The sequence below is a fragment of the Triturus cristatus genome, chromosome 7, assembly GCF_964204655.1.
Source record: "Triturus cristatus chromosome 7, aTriCri1.1, whole genome shotgun sequence".
NCBI classification, from domain to species: domain Eukaryota; kingdom Metazoa; phylum Chordata; class Amphibia; order Caudata; family Salamandridae; genus Triturus; species Triturus cristatus.
Window position 1 is genome coordinate 1,061,908,520 of NC_140590.1, and position 13,113 is coordinate 1,061,921,632.

At 47.8% G+C, this 13,113-nt stretch overlaps 1 protein-coding gene across 3 annotated transcripts in view; it reads right to left on the minus strand.

Annotated features, from left to right (window-relative positions):
- The window catches only part of ARHGAP26 (Rho GTPase activating protein 26), a 1,692,117-nt gene that overhangs the window by 982,512 nt on the left and 696,492 nt on the right, over positions 1–13,113 (minus strand). The window lies entirely within an intron of this gene.

Here is a 13,113-nt window from a genome sequence, read left to right on the forward strand (position 1 = left end):
TTTATGAGTATGTCATGCAATATTACAGTGTATGTTAATAGTATGCTATACTGTTTAAAATGTATGCCTATTGTCCCCCACTTCCACAACGATTTCCTGTATTGCCATGACTACGGCTAGGCCACTTTGCCCACCGTCTGCACACACACGTAAGGCTGTTATGCGCTGTATTATTCTGAATGCATACGATCTATCGGATGATGCCCATCCATGTCTTTTTTCAGGTTGGATTATCACTAACACACAAATGCCAAATTACGATCTCGTATGATCGGTTCGTTCACAACGCGATTGGGAAGCAGTAGTCTGTCTTCCATGTCCGCGCAACAAGCGTGAGTTTCACGCTTGTGGGACGCTGGATTTAAAAACGTCCTCGCGGTCAGACCCGGCAGCTGACAGTGCCCCGGGCAGACCGCGTACGCAGGACACTCGTACTCACAGGTAAGGGCGCCCAGGTCCCTTCTGGTACCCTTAACCCTAACCCTTGAATACTATTGTAAATAATCCTTTACCCCAGTCCTAATCCCAGCTTTTAACTCCATTTCAGTTCAAGCATTCTTTGCATTGGAATTATAGCCAGTACCCTACCACTCCTACATTGGGTGTCACTTGGCTTTGAATTGTATTTGGACAGAAGTATAATCATGTGCTTCAACCAGCCCTGAACTAGTTCCTTTATTACAGATGAGGACGTTCTCTAACTTAACTGGAGAATCCCCATATCCCACACAGGATTAGCGGGTAAGCTATGTTGTAACTTGCCTATAGCTTATTAATGGAACTGACCATTATATGCACAACCCTGACACCCCCCCTCCCCCTTTTACCCAGGTGTGTGACATTGACACCACACCTGCACTCAGGTTGCCCCTTCCATCCTGAGGAAGACCCGCAGGCCGAGGCCCACAAATACCCCTTGAGGTCCAAGACGGGTCGAAACCTCGACGCCCACATTCATCCTACCTGGACGACGAATCCCTGGTTGTAACATGCCACACAAGATTTGCATTGTGTACTCTAGAATCAATTATAACAATTGACATTGTACTATGAGAATGTGGCCAGGCATAAAAAAGACTGAGAAGGTTGGATCAGTCTAATGAATGAATTTTTGTAACCTTTTCTTGGATCACTGTCTGATTTCTACGCACCTTCCCACACTAAGAGCACTCCCTCTTCGTGCACGTTCTCTTGGAGCAACCTCCCCCCCCCCCCCTTTCCCGCCGCTCGTTTGAAATTGTCAAAATGCAGTAAGGCAAACACTGTTGCGCCCATTGTGATGAAATAAAACCTGTTGTAAATCAAATAATTTGTGGTTGTTGCATATTGATAGACTGTTTTGTATCGGGTACCATGAGCCAATAGATTACAGGCCCAGAAATAAAATGTTAAATAATTAATTGCAGGCTGTGATTTGTTTCACCTACCACATTAGGTCCAGGACCATTGTTTTTCGTACCACGTATAACCCAGGTCCATGACCACTGGGTCACCCCATTTTGATAAAGGGATGACGTTGCGACAGCTACTTAGATGCCGCCCTAGCATGCTGACGTCAGTTCTGTCCATGACTTTCTGCGCCAGAAACACAGAGCAATTTAAGACACTCACCATTGGTGCACAAAACAAGGGGCCCTGAAAGGATGCCCTTAAACCTAGAAATCAGTTCACAGAACGGGGAGGTTGGGTGGGGAAGTAAGGAATCTATAACTAATGTTTCTTACAGATATATCGTTACCGAAGGTAAGTAACTTGTGCATCTGAAAGAAACACAATAGTTAGATTCCTCACCTTAGAATAGATAACCCAGCAATACCAACCATAGTGGTGAGTCTGCAAACCAAGATTACACCAGAAAGTCCTGGAGAACAGAACGGCCAAAGAAGCCTTCTCTCCGGACTTGGCTGTCCAGACAGTAGCGTTTGGTGAACGTGTGCAGCGATGCCCACATGGCTGCCTGACAGATGTCATTCAGATGCACTCCTCTTCCCAAGGCAGTAGTGGCTGCCGTCACCCGGGTGGAGTGAGCACGTAGCCAGACAGTTCGCTCCTTTTTAGCTAGAGAGTAGCAAGCCTTAATACACAACACGACCCACCGAGAAATGGTGCGTTTGTGTATGGCCCGACCCTTCTTTGCACCCACGTAACCAACAAAGAGTTGATCATCCACCCGGAATTGTTTTGTGCAATCCAGGTAGAAGGAGAGTGCACGCTTTGGGTCCAGACGGTGGAGCCTCTTCTTCCTTTGAAGGATGAGGAGGCAGAAAGAAGGTGGACAAAGTAATGGTCTGCCCGATGTGGAAGGCAGTGACCACCTTAGGAAGAAAGGATGGACGGGCCCTGAGAACCACCTAGTCTGGATGAACAGATAGGAATGGAGGTTTTGAAGAAAGAGCCTGGAGCTCACTAACTCTTCTAGCAGAAGTGATGGCTAGCAGGAAAGCAGTTTTAAGAGTCCGAAGGCGTAAAGGACAGTTATGTAGTGGCTCAAAGGGAGCACACATGAGATTCGTGAGTACAAGGTTCAAGTCCCCCTGAGGCATAATGAAGGGAATTGGAGGAAGATGATGTGTTAAGCCTTTTAGGAAACGATTAACCACCGGGGACTTGAAAAGAGAATGCTGATCTGGCAACCGAAGGAAGGCAGAGATGGCTTAAAGATAGCCCTTGATAGTGCCCAGAGCAGTGCCCTGTTGGGCTAAAGAGAGAAGAAACAAGAGTACTTCAGAAAGAGGGGCAGAAAGGGGATCCACAGCCTTTGCTGTGCACCATGCCAGAAATCTGTTCCACCTACAGGAGTATGCAGTCTTAGTGGAGGGACGCCTGGCTGCCAAGATTACATCACAGACTTCAGGAGGCAGGTCGAAAGACGTCAACTGCCGCCGCTCAATCTCCAAGCAAGGAGGTGGAGACTGGACAGGTTCGTGTGGAGAACCGTGCACTGCTGCTGCGACAGAAGATCCTCCCGAAGAGGCAGTCTGATCGGAAAACCAATGGCCATGTTGAGCAGTCCGGGATACCAAACTCTTCGTGCCCAATCCGGAGCCACAAGAATGACTTGGACCTGGTCGCGCCTGATCATCAGCACTCTGGGTAAAAGTGGTATAGGTGGAAAGGCATAAAACAATCCGCAACTCCACTCACGACGAAAGGTTTCGCCGAGCGAATGCCGCCTTGGAAATTCCAAAGTGCAGAATTGCTGACATTGCGCGTTCTCTTCGGTGGCTAATAGCTCTAACCAAGGCTCTCCACACTGTCAAAAGAGACCTTGCACCACCTCAGAGTCACCACAGTGTGGTCTGGTTGGGGAAGGGAGAGGGAGAGGGATCTGCCATTGACCCAATCCTGGCTCATAAGCCACCACTGCAGTTGTTGAGAAGTGCTCTCTGAGATCTGGACGCAATCTGGCAGATTCCCCTGATGCTGCACCCACTGGAACTTCAGGTCCCACTGCAGAGCCTGCATATGCCACCTGGCATGATCGACCAGCAGGATGCCATGAGGCCAAGCAGCCTCAGGGTCATTCTGACCGAAACCTGGGATAGAGGCTGAAAGATTGGAATCATAGCCCGAATATCCCGGACTCGCTGTTTGGGAGGAGAAGACACGCAACCGCGTTGTGTTCAGAACCGCTACGATGAATAGGAGCTTCTGAGAGGGAATCAGGTGCGACTTCGGCACATTGATGGAGAAACCCGGCAAATGCAGAATGTCGGCCGTAGTCTGGAGGTGGGAGATCACTGCCTGGGGTGAGCCCGCCTTCAACAGCCAGTCGTCGAGAGAGGGGAAGACAAACCCCTGATCTGCGCAGATGAGCTGCGACCACCGCCATCACTTTTGTGAACACCTGAGGGGCGCTGGTAAGGCCAAAGGGGAGCACAAAAAAAAATGAAAGTGCTCGTGGCCTACCGTGAACCGTACGTTACGCCGGTGGGCCAGCAGGCCGGGGATGTGAAAATAGGCGTCCTGCAAGTCCAACGCTACCACCCAGTCTTGCAGGTCGAGGGCAGACAAGACCTGAGCAAGCATCAACTTCTTGAACTTCTCCTTCTGGAGGAAGCGGTTGACGTTCCTGAGATCCAAGATAGAACGCAGGCCCTTGTTCTTCTTGGGAACCAGAAAGTAGTGGGAATAATAACCACAACCTACTTCTGGGACAGGAACGTGCTTGATGGCTCCCTTGGCCATGAGAGCCGTAACTTCCTGCTGGAGAAGGGCCAGCCAGATGATCCTCCGACATATGGTGGTATCGCGGTGGCATTCCTGGAGGGTTAGTCTTGAAGGGGAGGGAGTAGCCCCTTCAGACTATCTGCAAAACCCACCTCTTCGAAGTGTTGGTGCGCCAGTGAGGGAGGTGATGGCGAATCCTACCGCCCACTGGCGTTTGATGGGCCTGAAAGGACGGACTAGGAGGGTTTGGAGGCTGCTGCAGAGGGGAGGTTGGTGGACTAGCCCGCCCGCTGGCCCCCGGAACCGCGCCGGTTGTTTCCACATCCCCAGCCGCGCGAAGGTTGGGTTTCTTGCTGCAGCCAGTGGCCCTGGGTGGGACGTAGCCACGAAAGAGGCAAAAAGCAGACTGCACCGGATGGGAGGAGAGGCCCAAGGACTTGGCCGTAGCCTGCGAGTCTTTGAAGCGCTCTAGGGCGTCTACTTTGTTGCCAAAAAGGCGACGGCCATCAAAGGGCATGTCCAGCAAGGTGTTCTGGACATCCCCTGAAAAGCCAGTACACCTCATTCAGGCGTAGCGCCGAAGCGCTACCGATGATGAAATGGTCCTGCCCAGAAAGTCGGCAGTGTCCAGCCCCCAACGGATCGAGAACTTTGCTGCATCTCTCCCGGCGGCAAAAGCCTGGGAGAGCACTGCCTGGGCCTCCTCCAGACACTGAGGCAGCACTTGCACCACCGTATCCCATACAGAGTGCAAATAACGGCCCAAGAGACATGCAGTGTTTACGGACCGCAGTCCTAAGCTGGCGGAAGAGAAAATCTTGCCACGGTGGTCCAGCTTATTGGATTCCCTTTCCGGAGGGTCGGTAGGAAAGGCGCTTTTGGAGGTAGAAGCTTGGACCACCAAGCTCTCCGGGGTGGGGTGTTGGGAGAGGAAAGTGGGGTTGCCCGGAGGTGGACTGTCGTGGTGTCAGGCGATCATCCTGTCCACAGGAGCCCCCGTGTTGGGCCTGGACCACGTGCCCAAAAGGACGTCGGTGAGGGCCTCATTAAACAGCAGCAGGGGCTCAGAAGAGCTCCCTGCGGTTGAAGCACCTCAGTCAGGAGGTTAGTCCTGACCGCCACTGTAGGAAGCTCGAGGTTGAGAGCCTCGGCCGCCCTAAGCAACACCACTGCGTATGATGCTCCCTTCTCCGTAGCCACTGTAGGAGGAGATAACATGCCATGGTTGGGTGAAGTGTCAAGACCACTGGCACCCCGCAGTTCCTCTCTCCAGTCCTGCTTAGTATCTAACTGGTCAGTTAAAGGGTCACCTGACCCCTCTCAGTCCTCCTCATCATCCACTGGGTGCCACTGTGTTGGAAAGGGACCTCAGGAGTGAATAGGAGCACAAAAACCCCACCCGGCGTCGGATCCGGCATCTGACGACACCGGTCCGGCTCCGTGTCCAAGTCGGGATGGAGGCCGGGGTCGACGCCAGCTGGGGAGTTGACCGGCGCCAAACTCTGTAGTGGTGCCGTATGAAGAGGCGCCAGTGGAGGTGTAACTAGGTCAACCGGCACCGGTCCAGATCCAGGCCTGGATCCAAGGGGGCCCTGCGGCACCAGGGCCGGAGCCTCCGGCAGCGAAGGCCTAGGCACCCCAACCGAGTCAGCGGGACCCGAAGGCGCGCCGGTGGGGTCAACCCGCCCAAAGATGGCATGCATCGCCTCGTAGAACAGACGAAGCTGGGCGGGGGTCGCTACGGGTCCAGGAAAGGGAGGAAAGCTCAGAGTCTACCATTCGGGCTCCGCGCGTGGAGCAGCGGGAGTGGCACCAACCGCGTGCCTCGTCAGAGAAGTCGAAGAGCGACTATCCTTTTTCGACTTCTTATGGTTCGACTTACCCGAACCAGTGTGCGAAGACTTGGATGATTTGGAACCAGAATGGTGGTGGCTCCGCGACAGTCCCTCAACCTACCTCTCGACCAGGGCCTCAAACGGCGCAGAGCAGACTGTCGGCATTCAAGCAGCTTTCAGGACCGCTGCCGCAAAGCCTTCGGCGCCATTGACTAACAGTTGGAGCACAACTTGGGGTCATGGTCGAGGTCCAGGCAAAAGAGGCACACGCGGTGCAGATTCGTTACCGACATCAGTCGTTTGCAGGAACCGCAGGCCTTGAAACAGGGCATCCCTCGTGCACCTGCTCGGAGCCGAAGACTCGAAACAAGAAGTCAACAAAAACGTAGTCAAACAAGCATTGGCATAGCGATTAGGTCTCGCTTTTGGGACCTTAAACGTATTTAGTTATGCAGCACAATATTCTTGGGGCAATAACATTTATTGTTGCATGGTTAAACACCTACAAGGTCCCAAAGGCGAGACCTATTGGCTATGCCAATGCTTGTTATTATAGTCACCAACAATCATATAAAATAAAACCATCTATGCTGCCAAGATGCATGCTGTTGCCTAGATCAGTGTTTCCCTAACGGTGGGTTACGACCCACTGGTGAGTCGTGAGCCAATTTTTGGCTGGTCGCAATAGTCCAAGCAATAAATAGAGATGCCTTTAGATTCTGTATTTATCTCGTCACATTTGCTCCGCTGAGCTCAAATGTCAGCCTTAATCTTCTGCAGCTTATTTTTTTTTATAACATGAGGACTAATTGTCCCTCGCTACACAGTCCGAGAAAGAAAAATAAAGTAAATTATGCGACAATATTGCTGCGGTAAATGAAGTGTGTAGGGAAAGGTTATAGGATTTAATGTCTCTTAACACCCAAGAAAATGTAAATACTTGTAAATGAACTGTCCACAATTCAATTGAATATAACTATTTGAAAAAATAGACCATAAAAGTACATATAAATATTGCACATAGCAACAATCAACCTCACTAGCACCCAAGCATTCCCTTGCATCACCATGCACTCCAATATTCCAAACAGCACATTCAGATTGTGATGCTGACTGCAAGCAGAGGAATGTGATGCCATACCAGCGACAGGAACAAGTGGTCATTGGTGGCAGTGATTGTGAATCCAGGCCATAGTGCTGAGACTAGAAAAATCTAAGATTGAATGCAGTAGGGCATGGCTATACAATAGTGGTTATTACAAGGAACACAAGCGGCTCAGTGGTGTGTTGACAGTAACTAATGAGTGAAAGGTGATGGTACACACACACACACACACACATCAAAAGATTTACAAACCGTTCCAAGAGGCGAGCGGCATAGATCTTAACTTGAAGCCGTTCCTGAAAGGTAAGCCGTCGTTAACTTGTGCAACTGACAAATATAATGACCAACATGGTACATTAATTAAATGGAGCCTTCTTACACAAACTTGTTTGCTTGTACCATATTTCTCAACTAAACAGATTTTCAAAATCAAAGTTAATCCTTAAAAAAAGAATACATGACGAGTCTAGCTGATGGCGGTAGATAGGGCAGCAAAGTGGGACAATGCCTTAAAGCCCAACACTGCTTGGTCATGGGAAGGGGGCAATTATTATCTTGGGATTCACATCACCCCCCGACTCCAGTCCCCTGGTAGGAGAAAATGGTCATGAGAAGTGAGCCACGAACTGACTCTCGCAGCGAGGTTTGTGCTCCACTACTTGCCATGCTGGAAAGAAACACAAGGGTGCCAGTAGACAGGATGAAAGTAGATTGTGCCACAGGGCCCGCTCTCACTATGACAGCAGCTGTAGCTGAGTCTCAGCTCCTAAGGCAGGAAAGGAAAGACAGGGTGGCTACGCAAGGGAAGATGGGAAGCCATGCGCACTGGAAGCCTGGCATTCGCGTGGCAGTGGAAATAGAAAGCACAATAGGAGAAAAAAGTTGTAAAATACTATGAACGCAATAGTGCTGCAAGTATAAATAAACAAAATAAGTGAATGTACACCTAAACATTCCGGACCACAAAGGTATAAATAATCTACAGTATAATTAACAGGCTCCATCACTGTCATGGGGCCACGCTCCTTCAAAAAAAAGGCAAAATGAGTGGTTTCAACATTTGAGGCAAGCTGCATACGTGCAGTACGCGCAATTATGCTGCTCATGCTATGGTACTTCAAATACGGGGGGGATGCTTGGCCCTTCAGGATTGGGCTCAATATTTTCCATAAAATAAATGTAGTAGTATGCGTTGTACTTCCTCAAAATAATGGATATAGACCACCCCTCATTATTTCCACTTAGTAACTAAATACTGATTCCCCCCCAAGATGACCAGTTACGCCACCTGAAGAGCATTCAATTAGGAAACAACTGTCGAAGGTGTGCAATAAAAAAAGAAATCAGAGGGGGCCACACGAGGAGCACTCCCTACTCACCCCGTTCAGATTAGAACAGGTTCCTTAGTTATAAAGTACATTTTGATGAACGCGAGGCACACATGGGAGAAAACTCTTCCATTTCTGGAACCACGGCAAAGAATCAAGCAGGGGAGCAGAAGTAGGGCCACTTCACATTTTAGTTAGAAGAAAAGGGGGTGCGGGAGCAAGTGCTTTTACCTGGAGTACTAGAGGACATGTCACAGGGGACACAATTTACCTGCTGGTAATATTATTCCCATGTCCTCTTTCAAGTCATCAAGCACCTCCTCCATGAGAAGAACCAGAGCTTCAAGCTGCTGCAACAGGTACCGGCTGCGAAATGGCTTGGCTCTGCTCCAACACATCCTGAGTTGCGGGGTCAGAGCCCAGACGGAGTTCTGGGTCCAGTCCCGCCTTGCGGATCACGCAAGCCCAATGGCAGGCGTGCGACGCTGTCTGTGTTTTGTCGGATTTGTGTTGCCGAGTTCTTTGCTGTGTCAACGACTGCAAGCGGTAGTCGCACCCGCAAACTACATTAATCACACGGCTGCGGTTGTTAAAGCGCGGCGTGCCTATTTGTTAAATTTAAAAAAAAAATATTGCCGTTCATGTGTTATGGGTGAACAAGCCACACATGGAAACAAGCATTGGCCGCGCTCCTGTGAAAGTAACGCGGCCGTAAAAGCGAAAGTGATCGCGGAGACGCGCTCTGTGGTGGAGGAGGGCCGGAGCAAGGCGCTTGGGAGAGCAAGCAAAGGGAAAGGGTGCCGCGAGGAATGAGCCATGACAAAAACCCAGATGTCGGCTGCGCGTGCACCGCAAGCTTGAGGCCAGGAAAAGCGTGTGGTAGGACTTTAAAAAACCCACTTACAAAATGTCTCGCCAGAGCAGCGCATGTGCTGCCTCAGGCGAGACCTAAAAATGACTGAGGTACCGTTCTTCCCTGATCTGCGCTGACTGGTGTGAAAAAAGAAAGATCTGACGTCAGCGCGCAAGGGCGGTGTCTAAGTAACTGCCGCGACATCATCCTGGCGATCACGACGCCGGCGACTGAGCCGACCGACGCCACCTTCCGACACGCAGAGGTACTGCTGATAAAAAAACTTTCTGGATCCAGTCTGACGCCTAGGGGTAATTCTAAGGTAAGGAATCTATAACTAATGTGTTTTTCAGATATTTGTTTTAGGCTGCCTTGCCTGAATGATAATTCTAAAGAAGTTCCCAATATGCCTTAATGATTATGATGTATAGTTTATCTCAATCTAGCCTCTTTAACTTCTGTTGTATAAATGGTAAGCACTTGACCCCATTCGGTTTACTCAATAGTGATCCCCTGATATTTACATACAATATTGAGCTCCTTAAGTAATGTGTATATTTTAATACTGCATATGCCCAATATCCAAGCCTCTTAAGTGTCCCAAAGGCTCAGAGTGATTTCTCTCCAGTGGTATCTCTTCCAAAATCATTGTTTTTGCCAAAAAGGTAGCCTTGAAACTGTATGGATCTCCAAATGCTGTCCTTTCACAAACAGCATTCATTTAGCAGGATCTCAAAGGAGTTCAGTAGTTTGTTCTCAAACGAATCTACCCATGTCAGAATTCCTTTTACTGACCTTTCTTCCATCATGCCTTATCACAATTAGCCTGATCAGATTCTGCCACATCGGTTATGAGTGTAATGGGCAAGCAGTAGGTCCACTTTCACTCAAATTATAGCTTGTTGTGCAATGTGGAAGGCACAAACATATTGTGTGTTTCATACTAAAAGTCCTCTCATTGCTCTTGTTCCATGTCAGAGTAGCAAGATTAATAGTGGCCTCTTCCAGGTCCAAAGAAGGACTTGAAACCATGGAGCGCCCTGAAATATTTATAGGAAACACAATTTTTCAGGTAGGAGGCATAGTTCAGTGGCCACTGACAGTTTTATCATGGTTATATTCCCTTGCACATTAAGCAAGCACTCTTTATTTTAATAAGTTTCCCTGGATTTTTGTTAAACAATAAGTGGGTCCATATTCAGCTGCAGCAACAACCCAGGTGTTTCAAGTCCATGCACAGTTTTAAAGGGACAATGCTTGCCCATTTTCTTTGGCAAATTATTTAGCTGTAGCACCTGTTCCTTAGGCCAAGTCACTCCACAACCAAATGGGTCTCTTCTTTTTGTTATCTTTAAGAGTTTTGGATGCCTCACGGAGAACAAGGTCTCTTCTGCATAACATACCCAGTGATTCCTTCTGTCTCTTGGTATGCTCTGAATACAACTGCAAGTGGTTCCAGGATCAGGGTGAAGGTGGGTTCCCCTCGGTTCAACGGTCAGTGGCATAGACATCTGAAATCTATTCAGGGGCTCCATTAGCTTTTTGACTGAAAGGGCATTCTTGAGGTGTACCATCTATACACGTCCATGCTACTTCAGTCATCTAAAATTGTCAGCTGAGCGGTTGGTAACAAATTCTGCCTGTTTTTTGTGAATCTGTTTTTTCAACTCGGTTAGCAAGAACCTTTCCAGAGATCCACATTCAACCATGTCAGGTGTGAAGTTTGGGAACAATTACTTATTGTGTCATTGCCAGTGAGTGAACCTCATCATAATTTACTATACACTTCACCCAGAAAGGAATCGGAGCCTTCCTTGGTTGTTCAAGGGGGACCAGGGGTCAACCCAACTATGCTCAGAGATTTACCATTTTTAATCCTCCTGATTGCACTTTCAACATCCACCTCCATACCAAGAACTGCAAGATATTTATTATATCAGAAGACTGGTTGGCCATTTTCACGTTTAAGGTTTCAAAATCCACCAGCCTTAGTGAAAGTTCCCTCTCCAAGCAGACCTTGGCATTCTAAACCAGGGGTCTCCAACCATTTATTTAATGCAAGCTACTTACATTCAATGATTATCAGCCCGAGCTACTAATATCATAAATTATGTAAAAACGACCACATCAGACAAATTACATTTGTGGACACTACATGCAAGAGTGCCAGCAGTGATCAGCTCATCACGCATAGTTGCAACAGTAATGTAAAACAGACTGTCAATGTAGAATGCCTCTACTTGCGTAATACACAACAGCCATAGCTGCAATGCCCCTGGCACCAAGGTAAAAATGTAAGTAATAAGTCTCCCCAACACTGCATGATTTGTCAAATATCATCTTTAAATATATTTATCATCTTTAAACTTATTTTGGAAATTAAATCATTTTTTCAAAAAACATCAGCTTATGCGTTCTGAAAATACATACATTCTCTTTATGCTTTTCAATTTTTCTTTAAATATATTCATTCATCCAAGCAAAAGCTTCTCATTTAGTAGGTTGGTGTGCACACAGGAGAGCTACTCCTAGGTAGCTGGTGAGCTACCACGAGCATACAAGCTACTCGTTTGAAACACCTGGTCTAAACTGTGTGCTGTGCATTTATCTCAAATGGGCCTTTTTGGGCAAGATGGAACCACTAAAAAGACAGTTTCGTGTCTCTTAATGCTCCTTTCACTCCAAAATACTTTAACGGTTGGTGTCAGTGGCTCACTTAAGGAATCCTTATCTCCTTGTATATTACTCCAGAGGAATATCATTTCCTTTCATTTTCCTATCATTTCTATGTTGATGTCTTCCAAGTCTTTCCAGTTGTGTCCCCCCATGCTCCCCACCACCCCCTTGCCTGCCTAATCACTGCACTCCGCTGGATGGCTCTCTGTTCCTTTATGCTGACTTTATAACGGAAATACTTCACTTGAGGCCTCTTCACTGCCAGCCGTACTATCCAACCCATACAACTTTAAACTAACCTTTTCAAGCTCCCTGGCCTAAATCACTACACATTAAACAGCACCAGTATGGGAATGGAATGTTACTCTCCAACACTGCCACAAAATCAAAAGCACCAACGCTGAACACAGAGAAATACTCTGCATCTTCCCTTCTACATAGCAAAGGGTGCAATCAATGCTCTTCTCGTAACTAAAACAGGATATTAAGTCAATATCCTTCTGGTCGACCGAGCACAGCACACTTACCTCTGCATACGGCCAATAACTTCACTACAAAAACATTTTAACCAGACATTCTCCTTAACACGCCAAGATCCGTGTGGATGGCTTTAAAAAACAAGCAACTGCAAAGCAACAGGTTCGACTTTTGTGTAGCTTACAGCATGCAGAGAGATGCAGAACATGCACATTGAAAATTGATAATTACATGAAAATATGCTGACAGCAACATACCTACAGGATTCCATGCACACAGACAAAGGCAACTATAGCCACACACACACACACACACACACACACATACTCACTCAAGCATACAGACCCGCAACTTACACCCATGCAGTCACCCATGGATACAAAAAGACTTGTGGTGTTAGAGTGGTTTCATGTTCCTCACTCTAGGATGCATAAAAGCCATCTCAAAGTGCTAGATGTGATAGACAAGTGAAAAGTTGTAAATATGAAAGAGGGAATGAGGCCCTTTGAATGGAATGTTGTTTCCAAATGTTAGGAAGGAGTGAGCAGCAGTGGATTAGAGGAATATATATCGGGGTGAAGATCAACTAGTGTGAGAAATCAGGGTATTGTAGAGAGCAAGGAATGGAAGACTTAAGGGATAAGCTAGAGCGGATCTAAGAGTGTGAGG